We start from the raw sequence: 14150 nt of genomic DNA, 5'->3' as shown, positions 1-14150 counted from the left end.
ATTTTTTAAAAAATGCGGAATCTTGGACATCTGAAAGAGCATAGTACATCCTGCCAGATAGGTAGGGAGGAGGATTGTACAAGTAGATAGGTTGGTAGCTTCAAATGAAAGGCATTTATAAGAGATGGAGGCTTGTGGGGTACTCATGGATGAGTTACAGGCCTTGGGTGCCATGCTCGGGAGTCCTTGTGTGCTGTACACTGCAGGAAGACACAGAAGGCTTGGAAGTGGGTGGGAGTCAACATGGTAACATTCAAATCAATGGGCGAAGGGCTGGATTAATGAAACAGAAGAAGGGAGACAAGTTAAGAGGCCATTTCAGGAAGCCCAGATGAGAATTGCTCAGAGCCTGGGCAGAGGGAGTGTGAACTGAAATGGGATAGAATTGATTGAACAATGAAATATCAAGGGTGAAGGAAAAGATAAACCATTCCCAGGTGCTTGCTTTGGAAATGGAACATGTAAAGGAGTTCAGCAGAAGAATATGTGGATTGAAAGATCATACTGAGAATTTCCCCCAAATGGAAAAGTTGACAAGAACATGAAAGAAAAGTTAAGACGTGGCCAGGTACAGCGGCTCAAGCCTGTAATCCCAGCACTTTGGGTAGTCGAGATGAGGATCACTTAAGCCCAGGAGTTCAAGACCAGCTTGGACAACATAGTGAGACCTCAGATCTGCAAAAAAAAAAAATCAAAAAATTAGATGAGTGTGCTGGAGCACACCTGTAGTCCCAGCTACTCGGGAGACTGAGGCAGAAGAATTGCCTGAGCCCAGGAGGTTGAAGTTCCAGTGATCATGCCACTGCACTCTAGCCTGGACAACAGAGTGAGACTCTGACTCAAAAAAAAAAAAGAAAGAAAAGTTAAGTCATGAATTGAAGTGTTCTAAAATATATTTAAAATGACATCTATGAGATAAGAATAGAGTGCAGCATTCAGAGATGTCTGGGAGTTTGGGAAAATTAAGGGAGATTATGAATCTTAGAGTCTAGACAAATTAGGCAAAAATAAATTCCACATCTAGACATAGAGCAGTGAGACTGTCAAGTACAGCTCCTAAAAAAAAAATCTCAAAAGTTTATCTGCAAAGGAGTCTAAGAATGATGAAGACTGTCAGCATCAACAAATGCCAGAAAGTAGTGCAGGAGTCTCTTCAAAGGCTGAGGCAAGCCTAGAATTCTGTACTCAGCTAAAGTAAAATTCCATTAAGAATAAAATAAAAATTTTTTTTGACATATATTGACTAAGAGTTCACCGCCCACACAAATTTGCTGAAAAGACTAGTAAAGGATATATTTTTGAAAGCTGAAAAAAGAACCCAAAAGGAAAGGAGAGCTTAGAAATTAGTTTCAAAAATATAGATAAATAGCTACATAGAAAGAACGTTTAATTAACTCTTGTTAGTAAATCATGCATCAGAATTCTAAACTAAAATAATAAACAGGGAAGGTGGGAGTGTTTGCTGGATAGTTACGGCATGCAAAATTCTTGTTTTGGGGTGGAGAATTGATAATAAGGTACTTGTAGACTTTAGAAAAGATGTAAAATCTCGCAAGATGAGGTCTTACAACAAGATGGGAAAATGAGGATAGTCACATAGCAGTGGGAGAATAAATTGATTCAACACTTTTGGGATCAATTTGGCAATGTTCAGTAAAACTGATGATATGCAGACCCCATAATTTTCAGGTATGTACTATGAAGAAACTCGCAGCAGCATTTACAGCAGTGAAAATTTTAAATTGTTAATTTTTTAGCATTATAAGAATAAATAATGGTGGTCCATTTATAAAATGGAATGCTCTATAATGATTAAAATGACAGTATGAATAAATCGTATGCAAAGTTAAGTGAAAACAAATGGTGGACTATGATATTATGGACAGTTTTTTTTTTTTTTTTTGAGTTGGAGTCTCACTCTGTCGCCCAGACTGAAGTGCAGTGGCCGCTCCCGGCCACCGCAGCCTCGACCTGCTGGGCTCCAGCGATCCTTCCACCTCAGCCTTCCGAGTAGCCAGAATTACAGGCATGTGCTACCACGCCCGCCTGATTTTTTGATTTATTGTAGAGATGAGTCTTGCTGCCCAGGCGGGTCTTGAACCCGCGGGCTCAGGTAATCCACTCACCTCAGCCTCCCAAAGGCGTGGGATTACAGGCTGAGCCACCAAGCCCGGTTATGGACAGTTTTTAAAAGAGCAAAGTGATGTAGGTATTGTTCATTGATACACCTGTAGTTAAAGGTCAAAAACAGCCCAGTGTAGTGGCTCATGCCTGTAGCCCCAACACTTTGGGAGGCTGAGCTGGGAGAATTGCTTGAGCCCAGGAGTTCAAAACAAGCCTGGGCAGTAAGTAAGACTGTCTCTACAAACAATAAAATAGTTAACCAGGCATGGTGGCTCACGCCTGTAGTCTGAGCTACTTTGGAGGCTGAGGTAAGAGGATCTCCTGAGCCTAGGTGATTGAGGCTGTGGTGAGCTGTGATCATACCACGGCAATCTAGCCTGGGCAACATAGTAAGACCCCCAAATCCAAAAATTAAATTATTAAATAAAAAGAACAGACAAGAGCATAAATAAGAAGGATCTATACCAGACTACTATAGAAGAAGGGAGCAAGATAGGAATTAAAAAATACAAAGAGCCTTTCAGCTCTTTCTGTGATATTTTACTCTTTTAATGATCTGAAGGAAATACTTCAACATGTTAAGAATTTTTGGAATCTTTTGGGAGAATAAATAGATGACCATTATATGTATGCTTGGAATGTCATAAAAATGACGTTAAAGAGAATGTGTAAGTAATTAAGCTAAAATGTACAAGCAAATGGATGAGAGAGCAAGTTCTAGATTCTATGGTAAAGGCCCTTCAAAGTCTTTTTCATATAAAAGACAGTCGGATGTGAGAGGCAATGGGAAGAAACCATTTTCAGGATTTGGAGATTTCTCCTCTCAGGAAGGAGAAAAGGTAATAAGAATGCTGAAGAATTGACGTGGTCCCTGGCATCTTATTCGATGGCTAGTCTAGATGTGACGGCCCTGGGAGGTTTATCTACTCTCTTACTAGCTGGCGGTTTGGCTGGGTTGTGGCGGTTTGGCTGGGTTGTAATGAGACACCCTGGCTCTCGGTCTCCACTTAGCCTCCGGGTCAGCAAGTGCTTAGTGCTGAGGGAACTTGGCAGCTTTGGTCCTGGAAATCAGGCTAGATGGTGTTCAAAATGCACATTGTTAGAGCAGTGTAAATGTTCAATGTTTTTTTAACCAATACTTCTGTTTTTCTTATTGCTGTATGTTTCTTTTTTAAAAGTATCAAACTTGTGTGTTTAACAACAAAACCCACCATCCTCAAGCAACACACAGTTTGCCAGAAAACCCAAGAACTTATCCTCCATCATGGTGCGTTCCTTCTTCAGCACCTTTCTCCTTTCACAAAACCAAGATGAGCTTTCATAATGAAGTTCATGAGTCAGGCGTTGTGGCTCACACCTCTAATCTCAGAACTTTGGGAGGTGGAGGTGAGAGAATTGCCTAGCCCAAGGGTTCAAGACCAATCTGGGCAACTTGGCGAGACCCTGTCTCTACAATAAATTTAAAAAGTGAGCCAGGCTTGGTGGTTCATGCCTGTAGTTCCAGCTACTTGGAAGGCTGAGGCAGAAGGATCGCCTGAGCCCAGCAGGTTGAGGCTGTGGTGAATGTGAGCATGCCAATGCACTCTAGCCTGGGTGACAGAGTGAGACTCTGACTCAAAAAAAAAAAAAGTTCATGAAAACTCAAGTTAAAGTTAAGAAAGCAAAAAGACTGGTGTGTACAGCTCTGTTCTCTCCTGGTATAGTATTTATTATAGCGGTGCTCTCAAAACACTTGTTTCACCTGACCAGACTCCAGACAGAATTATAATTTTGACCTTGTTCTTCAAGAGTCATTTTTGGAGACAACACTACCTGTTTACATGGGATTCTTCCCTAAACAGACCAGAGATTTGAGTCCCTGTGCTGATCTAGATGTCTGACCAAACAAACCTCAATGCAATGGCCATTCCTGAAGCTCAAGGAAGACATAGCTCCATTTTTAGATAATAGGGATGTCACTGGCCTTCTCAGAGACTAGGCAGTTTATCGTTTTGGGGGAGGGGGGCTTGTTAGCAAAATTTGGAAATAACATTTCTTTAACAACCACACCCAAAAAAAAAAAAAACAACTTAGAATATGTGTTTTTATGGATTGATGGAAACTAATGGAATCATCCTTTCTTATAAAGGCATATCAAGCAGAATTGATAGTAAAACACTTTTAATTCTTTTTTTTACAGAGTAAATTTTTCTCTCTGGAGTTTGCATAAAATGAGGATGTGAACAAACACATTCTTCAACTGAGACTGGAACAGAGGAAAAAATGAATGTAGCTAGACTTGCTTTTTGGTAAAAAAGATATTTACAGGTCATCTTGAATAGTTAGTATTCACCCCAGGACAGAACAGTCCCAAGCAGTACACAGGGAACTGAATAGCAAGCACTTAAACTATTGCTCTCAAAGAGAAAAATTGAGTTTTATAATTTTAACACAATGGACCCTGGCATTCACAGAATACAAAGATAAATCTGCTTTTCACAAGTATCCCAGTAAGTCTGTTATGTCGTGCTTATATTTTGTTAAGTTTCAAGTTAGAATAGCCTGGCAGTCTGTTTGTGAGTGACCCTCCACAACTACAGGACGCATTTCAGTGGCATTTTGTGTTCTCTGCCTGTGCCACCCACAGTCACTCCTGGAAATGCTGGGTGGAAAGGTTTCTGTGTGTGTGTGTTTATCCATCCATCAAATGATAAAGAAAAGTCCCATGAAGTTTTTTTTTTAAATGTGATGTGAGAGTGCTCACAAGAAATATACAAGTCTTGATGGAAATGTGTTACAGGGTCAAGGGACAAGTGTGTCCATCCCTGAAGCCAAAGGAGGAGATAGTTTTAATAAGAGGCTAGAAGTAAAAATGAAGAGGGATAACCAAGACTTGAAAACTGTACAGTGGTCTAGCGGCAAGTACCAGTAATTCACAAATTTGAGAATTTTTAATGGTCTTACCATATCTTTAAGAATGTCAAGGTATCTACTATATTTCTAAGAGGATGAATTCAATCATAGTCACATATTAAGACTTACCTTTAATTGAGCTGTTTAAATATATTCTAGAATGAGGCATAAAAACGAATTGAAGGAGGGGCAGAGGGAAGCAACCACTTTTTTTTTTTTTAAACTTTTAACTTTTAAACTAGCAAAGAATCTTTCCCTCGTAAGTCATTTATATGTCCACTAGCTGTACATAGCCTAGCTAATATAGAAGCAGGACTGCATTCAAAATAGATTTTTCTACTTATAGAAAGTATTTCTTATAAATAAAGCACCTAAGACCAGGCTGTGATTTGGTAGTGCTTAAAATTGTTATAACAGATCTCAATAAGTCTTAAGAGAATCTTAAAAGCTTTCCCAGTGCACAAACCAGGAAACGGAGATAGTGCAAAAAGATTAACTAAGGAAAATAAGAAAAGTGAACAAAAAGGCTAAGGATTAATGCCTTGAAGCCTTCTGTGTACATTACAGATGAAAATGAGTTTGGTGGTCTTCTGTTTGCCATATGTACTCATTACAGAATCACTTCGTGATTATTTTAGATCTCTGCCTAAAGTGGATTCAGTTTTGAATACATCAGTTTGAGCTGATTGGTTTGGGTTTGGGACAGTCATCATGAGCTGGCCAAATGGACAGACCAAATGGAACGCCATCACCACACCATTACTCCTGGCTCAGAGGGCTCCTAGGACTCAGTGCTCTTGGCTGACTCTGGGGAGTCATGTAAGGTGAACAAGCATAGTGGAAAAGCCCATTCATTAATGGAAAATTGTATGAGTTTCTTTTGTGCTCTAAGACATCCTTCCAGGGAACACAAGACAATTGTAAATCTACACTCATTTTCTTTTTAACAAACAAGAAAAGTAGTTCTAGTCATGACTTTTTAGAAGAATGAAACTCTAATAACTATTGTGACTTCAGAAAACCATGAATTTTTCAACTATATTTTAAACGATGAAATTCTGCCATTACGATTTCCAAACAGTAATCCCTGTGAAAGAAATAAGAGGTATATGGAAGTATTTAAAATGATTTCCTCAAAGGAAAGAGAAGCCTGTTAAGTGGAATTTAGCTGAAAAGTGAATAAAAATTATGAACATTTTCATTCCTGTGTCCTCCCAAACCAAAAATATAATCTAAGACTTTATAGAGTCGTAGAAAAATTGAATGATTGTGACTTTCCCTCACAAATACTAATAATAGAATGTAAGTCAGAACGTAATTTTTAAAAATGAGAGATAGATACTTTTATTACTATTGCAGAAACTCTTGCCAGCTGGGAGCTGCTGATCATTTCAATAGAGATCTGAATGTGTTATCATCTTCATCAGTAAACATTATGTTTTACTGTTACTCAAATGTGTCATTGACATGGTCTCTCCTCTTAAGGAATAGAATAATTGGGGACAGAAAATCAGTATATGCTTAACTATGATTCAAAATAGAAAATTCAAAAATGTAGTGAAAATATATACAAGGGGGCACCCCCCCAAAATAGAATTATCCTTTTGGAGGGCTGGCCCCTTGTAGTACAGGCTCATGTAAGTGTTCTAGGAACCCATCTGCCTCAGTGTACCAGGTAGCATTGTGGTGAGAGTCTGCGTTTGGCTTCAGTGAATTTTTTCCTGGAGAGTCTTAGTGCATTTGCCCATTTCACAATGGGTGAGTTACGAGCACACCTGCTCACACAGCACTAAGTGTTCAGCAGTCTTTGACCAAAAAACTGCATAACCCCCATGTTCCACTCTCCCTATTCACCTGACCTCCACCCAAGTGACTTTTTTTTGTTTCCTAGATTTAAAAAAAAAAGTCTTCAATGGGAAAGTTTTGCTGATGTTAACAAGGTAAAACAAAAAACGGCAGAAGCACTAAAAGGCATCAAAATGGATGAGTTCAAAAACTGTTTTGAACAGTGGGAGAAGGTCTCAATAGGTGTATTACATCAAGTGGAGAGTACTTTGAAGGTGACTGAAGTTTAAACATGTAAGAATGAATATACAGTTTTTAATAAATAAATTCTGGGTTTTGGGGGGTTTCCTCCCTTGCAATTAAAAAGTATGGGTATTTCTTTTTGTTTGTTTGTTTGTTTGTTTGTTTGTTTGTTTGTTTTGAGTTGGAGTCTCACTCTGTTGCCCAGACTGGATGGAGTGCAGTGGCCGCTCCCGGCCACCGCAGCCTCGACCTGCTGGGCTCCGGTGATCCTTCCGCCTCAGCCTTCCGAGTAGCCGGAAATACAGGCGCGCGCTACCACGCCCGGCTAATTTTTTGATTTATTGTAGAGATGAGGTCTCGCCTGCCCAGGCGGGTCTCGAACCCACGGGCTCAGGCAATCCACTCACCTCAGCCTCCCAAAGGCACAGGATTACAGGCTGAGCCACCGAAACGGAGAGATTGCATTTAGTTAGAAAAATGAAAAGAAGTTTCCTGAAAAAGGTATTTTGTAGGAAGGGAAGGTTTTTGTAGGCTGAATTGTGAGTAGAAGGGACTAGCCAGATTAAGTTGGATTAAGGGACTTTGGGGAGAAGACTCGTCTGAGCCCCAAATGAAAAATGAGTTGTAGAATGGTTGTGGAGGGCTGTCGAACCTTATTTGTTATGTGATGGGAAAAACTCAAGTATCTCATAGTAAGGATGCCTTAAGGAAAGTCCTGTATCCATTCAGTTAGTAGGGAAATGCTGCATGGGATGGATGTGTATACTGAACTTTGAGGAAGTTGAGTGAAAAGCTATGGGAAGAGAAAGAAAGGAGCTCCAGAAAAATCATGGGGTAGAAGCAAGAGCAATTGGCAACTGATTTAATGAGGGGAACAAGTGAAATAATTGAGAGTTTGGAAACTGGGTGACCAGGAGAATGATGGGTCTATAAATCAAACTCAAACACCTAGAGGAAGATGATGACTTTCATTTGAAATGGTTTTTGAACCTGCAGCTGGTGTCGTAGTCAGCAGTAGTCAGTAGAGCTGGAATATGGATTTGGTATTCATCCCCTCTGAGGCAGGAACTGAAATTGGGGAAACTGGGGAATTCTGTGGAAACGCTGAAAAGCTCACTAATACAGAGGCAGAAAGAAAAGGACAGGTAGGGAAACTGAGGGTGGAAACTAACATTGGCTGCATGTAGAAAAAGGAGCAAAGGAGAAGATAGAATGACCAACAGAGAAAGATGATGAATCATTAATAAGGAATAATAATAACTAGAGATGATAATAATAGGGAGAATAAGACATAAGAGTATAGTGGATTATGGAGTCAGCCAACACTTTCTCTATAGGGCCACATAATATTTTATAGTGAGCCATATGGTTTCTGTGACAACTTCTCATTCCTTTGTTGTGGCACTGAAGTAGCCAGATAAGAAGTCAATGAGTGTGACTGAATAAAACTTTATTAAAGAAAAACTAAGAAGAGTGGCAAGGCCCACAGGCCTCGTGGTGTCCCTGAAGTCTAGGGAGAAGAGAGGTTTAAGAAGCCGGAAATGAAAATGAAAAGAGATAACCAAGATTCTTGGGGGCTGAAGAGGTCTAACAGCATTATAACTGAGAAGTGGACCTTGCACTGGAGAATTCTAAGAACATAATGAGGTTACTTTTTAATATCGTGGTAGCAGAAGCCATCACACTGTCAAGTTTAAAGAGGAATTGGGGGAAAGGTGAATAGCATGTTACATCTACATAGTACCAAAATCCCAAGGTTTACATAATGGATTGAATTTTCAGCTCTTCATTTGGGGTTACGTGGACGGTCACAGTTGCAGCTCTGTAAAGACCTTTGGTCTCATTAACAGCAGCAAAAGTAAAGGAAGCAGGAAACTGGGCAGAGCCAGAACGTTAATAAGCAGAGTGAGACTCTGGAGAGCTGGTTCTAATCTTGGAGTTCACTGACTTTAAGTCAGGCTTTATTTACTCATGAATGTTCTCTCACCATATGTCTTGATATGCTAAAAAAGTGAGCCATATATTTGAACAACTGATATTCGGAAACTAAATGAGGTCAGAATATCAGTTGTACACATACATTATGCAGGGCGTGCTTCCTAGCCCTTCCTGTAATAAAGTCCTGAGCTTTTATCGACTACAGTGTATGCAGCCAGCATGAGGCAGCCAAAGAGAGGCAAGCTAGTGCAGTTTATAGAGAATATTTGCACTAATGTCACTGATGATTTCCATGGGTGTGTCTCCAACTGCATCCCCTGTGATCCAGGGTCAGATAACCAGGGGATCCTTATCAAAGAACATAATTCACGTCATGCCATCCTTCTACTCAGTACCCTCCAGTGGCTGCCCTTCTGACCCAGAGCAAGACTCACAGAGTCCACCTCAGCCTCACAGGCCCTCTGTACCCTGCTTAACCACTGCTCTCCCCTCTCTATCCTCATCCACTTCTTTCTGTGTTGGCCAACTGCAGCCTCCCTGCAGGTCCTCAGGCACGTGGAGCATACTCCCACCTCCCAGAGCCTTTGCCCCTGTTTGTTCTGCTTGGAGTTCCCTTCACCCTCAAATAACAACCAAAGAAACCCACATTGGCCTGTTTCTCTCTCAACTCCTGAAGTCCTCCCTCCGGTATCACCTTCTCTATGAGGCCTTTGCTGGCCACCATTTCTAAAGTTGTACACCTGTCTCCCAGCAGCCCTGTCCTCCTTCCCTGCTTCATTTTTCCATATGGCACTTCTTGTCTGATATAGTCTATTTTTTCCTGCTTATTCGTTGGTTAGCTGTCTCCCCGCAACATGAAAGTGGGAAAGTTAATCTGCCTTGTTCACTGCTCTTTTCCCAGAACCCAGATGAGTGCTGGGTACTTCATAGGTGTTCAATGAGTATCTGTTGACTGAATGCATACATGAATGTAAAGAAGTGGTGGTTTTGTATATGATCCTTTGTGTGTTCTGCTTCTGTAATGGCATTTTCCGTTTAGGTGCATATAAAAAGAAAACTGCCTAATTTGAATAGTCCAGGAGACGGTGAGAGATTTAGAAGAAGCGTTATATAAGAGAATGGTTGAACAAGCAGTAAATTTATTGTCAGGGCAAAATGGAATGATGATTGACTGCTCAGTTCCGGGCTGGGGACTAAATGCTTTGCATGTATTATCTTCTGTACTCTCGTAGCAGCAATGGCAAGGTGAAGAAACTGAGGATTCACAGTGCAAACTGCAACCTCCCTGCAAAATCGTTGTACAAGGTCAGATGGTAGCAAGTGGCAGGGCCAGACATCACTGTTCCCTGAATTCAGAGCTGTATTTTTACTCTAAAGAAGCTCCGTGGTCCCCCTTCTTGGAACAATTCGTGCTAGAATGCGTTGGAGAAGGACTCTTCTACCTACCCCCTGATGTTATGAATTTTCTTGCATGTTCCTCTCCAAACATGCGTTTTTCTTTTTCCGCCATGTTCCCCACAATGTCCTGCTTTCTAGTATAAAGCAGCAGCTCTCCTAGATGGCAGGTTTCTCTAACTGGGACATGTTTCAGCCTTGGCAGACAGAACAATTAGGGCATCTGCAGGTGACAGGCAGCCTGTCAGTGGCTGAATGAGGGAGAAGAGAAAGCCCATCAGCCCATAGCTGCTGCCTGTGCAGCTGCCTCACCCCTTCCATCTGTGCATGCTTCTCCCCTCCAGCCTGATGGCAGAGGTGAAGGGACTCAGTATCTCTGGGATTAATTCCTGTGAAGACATGTTAGTCTGTAAGTTATACCGTATGTTCATAGGTTGTTGGGATGTACATATTTAATATGGCTGCATATCAAAGAATATCCTTTCCTTTAAGAGTGACTGAATGGGCAGGTTTCTTTCAACAGATGTTATAAGAGTGTTTGATCTTTTGACACTGCCCAGGATGGGGTGAGGGGAGGTGAGAATAGACATTGGTGCCCCTGCGTCTGTGTTAGTAAGCTATTATTTGGGGAAAGAAGAAAAGCAAAGTTTAAGTGTCTCATGTGAGTTGATAAGAGAACCCACCTTTATGAGCCTCCCATCAACTACAACTCGAAAGAAGAGCTAGAAAAGCTTGGTTTACACCAGATGACCCTGTAAGGTAGAAGAACCTTGCTGAGCAATATGGAAGGATCAGAGAAAATACCTTGAAAGTCAGAACATAGCTGGGCTCGGTTGCTCAGCCTGTAATCCCGTGCCTTTGGGAGGCTGAGGTGAGTGGATTGCCTGAGCCCATGGGTTCGAGACCCGCCTGGGCAGCGAGACCTCATCTCTACAATAAATTAAAAAATCAGCCGGGCGTGGTAGTGCATGCCTGTAATTCTGGCTACTTGGAAGGCTGAGGCAGAAGGATCGCCGGAGCCCACCAGGTCGAGGCTATGGTGGCCGGAAGCGGCCACTGCACTCCAGTCGGGGCGACAGAGTGAGACTCCAACTCAAAAAAAAAAAAAAAAGGTCAGAACACCTGTAAATGCATATTGATTATCTTGAATTGAAAAGTAAATGCTGTAGAATGCAGTATGTTCTTTTTCTTCTTTATATTAATATCCCACTTAAATTCGTGTCACTAAAACAAGGCTGGCTCTTGTAGAAGAATAAAGAAGAATATTAAAAGACAAAACAAATCTAATTTTGCAACTCTTAGTTGGTTTTAATCTGCGATTCTAGAGTCAAGCAGCAGTCTAGACCAAAAATAGTTATGAATACTCCACCAACTACACGTGCAGGTTATATTTATAGTCAAAGAAAAGGAGGTGACATACAGAAAGTGGAAGTGAGGTACAGAGACAGCATGATTAGTTAAAGCTCAGCATTTGCCCTAATCGAATCTGGTATGAATAGTTGGCCACTGGTAATTGACTGAAACTCGGCTACTTGTTACAAGAGTAGGTTACAGACTGTCTACACTACAATTACAGACTGTTAGCCTAACAATTCATTATGTACAGAGAGAACTTTAGGCCAAATTTAAAATATGTAACAGAGGCAGCTTTATGCCAAAATGACTATAAGTAATTGTTGTGGTAGTTTGTTCCCATCTTTGCTAGGAAATCTCTGGAAGGTTCTGGGAGAATAACATGGTGCACTAGTTTTGGATTGCTGCCTCACAAATCACCCCAAATTTTAGTAGATTAAAATAGCAACTATTTTATTTGCTCACAGTTCTGTAGGCCAAAGATGTGTGTTGGGTTTAGTAAGGCAGTTTTCATACTCATCTCCTCTGGACTCACTCATATGGCTGCAGTCATTTGGCAGCTGGAATGTGGCCAGTCTATCTAAAATGGCTCACTTTCATGTCTGGCAGTGGGATTGGCTGCCGGGTGAGCAGCATGTCTCTTACAGGCTCTCCCAGGTTTCTTCACGTGGTGACTAGTTTCTTAAAACAGCAAGAGAAATGGGAAACCCAGGTGCAAATGCTTTTCACGCCTCTACTTGTGTCACATTTGCTAATGTTCCATTGACCACATTAATTCATATAGCCAAGCCCAAAAGTCATTGTGAGAATTGACCACACAAGGCCATAGGTACAGGGAGATATGATTTATTGAGGAGAACTTTACAGTAACAGTCTGCCATACATGGATATTTGAAAGTCAAAGTCAATAGGTTCAACTTCAGGTGTCGGGATTCAGAAATTACCTACCTGCCTAGGATTTTGTCACATGGAATGAATGAAACTTGCATAGTGTTCCAGAACACCTCCAAGTCAGAGGAATGAGACTTCTGCCAGCAGTGAGCCGGGTTACCCAAAACCAATCCCTTTTTCATTTAGGAGGAATAAAACCTCAAGTGCAAATTCTTTTCAGGTGTTTATAAATCATCTCCTGCTTTCTTACCTAGAGAAGCAGATTTTTTTTTTTTTTTTTTTAGATATGGTGTCCAGGTGATTTTTCTAATGTCTCTAAATGGGCACCCCAGAGAATCAGTCCTTCCTAAATGGGCTGAGATGCTCAAAGACTAATGGAGGTTAACTAGGGTGGATGTCCCGATTCCACATTTAATAAAAATAGAGTGGAATTATGCAAGTATGTAGATAAGCTAATCATCTGACCTAATCAGCAATGCAGATTTTGAAAAGCCTTTCTAATTACTCCTCAGCTTGGCTCAAGGTATGGATAAAAAGAGTTTCCCAGCATGATGGTAGCAGATGTATTTCATAATATTTATTGAAAATATTGGAAAGAAATCCTCAATTATGATGATCCTAAAAAGTACATCAAAAAGATAACATATTTAACATATTTTAAACTTTCATTAGGATATAAACATAACATAATTAGATGATCATGTAACAACTCTCACACTAGTTATCTGAAATCTTTTATACAATTACTTTAACTGTTAGACCCAGATGGCTTATAGTTAACTGCCTGTATCTTCCTTGAGTTGTATTACTTACCTGTGAGAGCACTAATTGTCGTGGACAAAATGGGGCCACCAGAATATTTTCTTTTCTTTGGCTATTTGCTCATTTGGTGTCTTGGCAAAGATGTTGTGGTACATGTGTTTCAACAAATTTAAATGTTAAATTGTTGACATTTACAGGCGTATGTAACACCACACAATATGTGATTTGGAAGCCTAGATAGATCTGATATCCATTTTCTTGGCTGCCTTTGAATAGTTATGAATGGCTGTTAAATGAATCATTCTAGAACAGGATTGCCTGAAAAGAAGCTATCTATGAATTCCTGGCTCAAATTCCTGTATCATCCCTGGGTCTTGTGCTCCTTGAGTTGTTAGTTGTTTATCTTTACCTTTCATTCGGTGAGCTGCTCAATATCTTTCTAGCATATTCTTTTTAATATAAGCCTGAGCTAATTTCTGTTGCCTGTAGCCAAAATAAATCTTAAATGATATGGTTATTTCAAATGCTGTTAGAATGACTGAATAGTTAAGCTCTCTGGTATCAGATGATATTGGAATTGGTAGCTTTGCCCTACAAAGAATTTCTCCAACATCCTCTTCTAGAGAATCTTTTCTAGAGATCAGATGGAAAATAAATGATATTTTAGTCTCATAGTTTGTGATACAAAGAAAATAATCAAAAGCTCTTAATGAATATTACTACATAATTCGGGACATTTGAGGAAATGAATGCTGTATTTGAGAGAA

At 40.4% G+C, this 14150-nt stretch overlaps 1 protein-coding gene across 1 annotated transcript in view; it reads left to right on the top strand.

Annotated features, from left to right (window-relative positions):
• The window catches only part of KLF12 (Kruppel like factor 12), a 255127-nt gene that overhangs the window by 127515 nt on the left and 113462 nt on the right, over nt 1-14150 (top strand). The window lies entirely within an intron of this gene.

This window comes from Carlito syrichta, unplaced genomic scaffold, assembly GCF_000164805.1.
Source record: "Carlito syrichta isolate Samal-C Ts95f unplaced genomic scaffold, Tarsius_syrichta-2.0.1 Scaffold312076, whole genome shotgun sequence".
Taxonomy (NCBI): domain Eukaryota; kingdom Metazoa; phylum Chordata; class Mammalia; order Primates; family Tarsiidae; genus Carlito; species Carlito syrichta.
The sequence above is the reverse complement of the archived record's forward strand: the minus strand, read 5'-3'. Positions and strand labels throughout refer to the sequence as shown.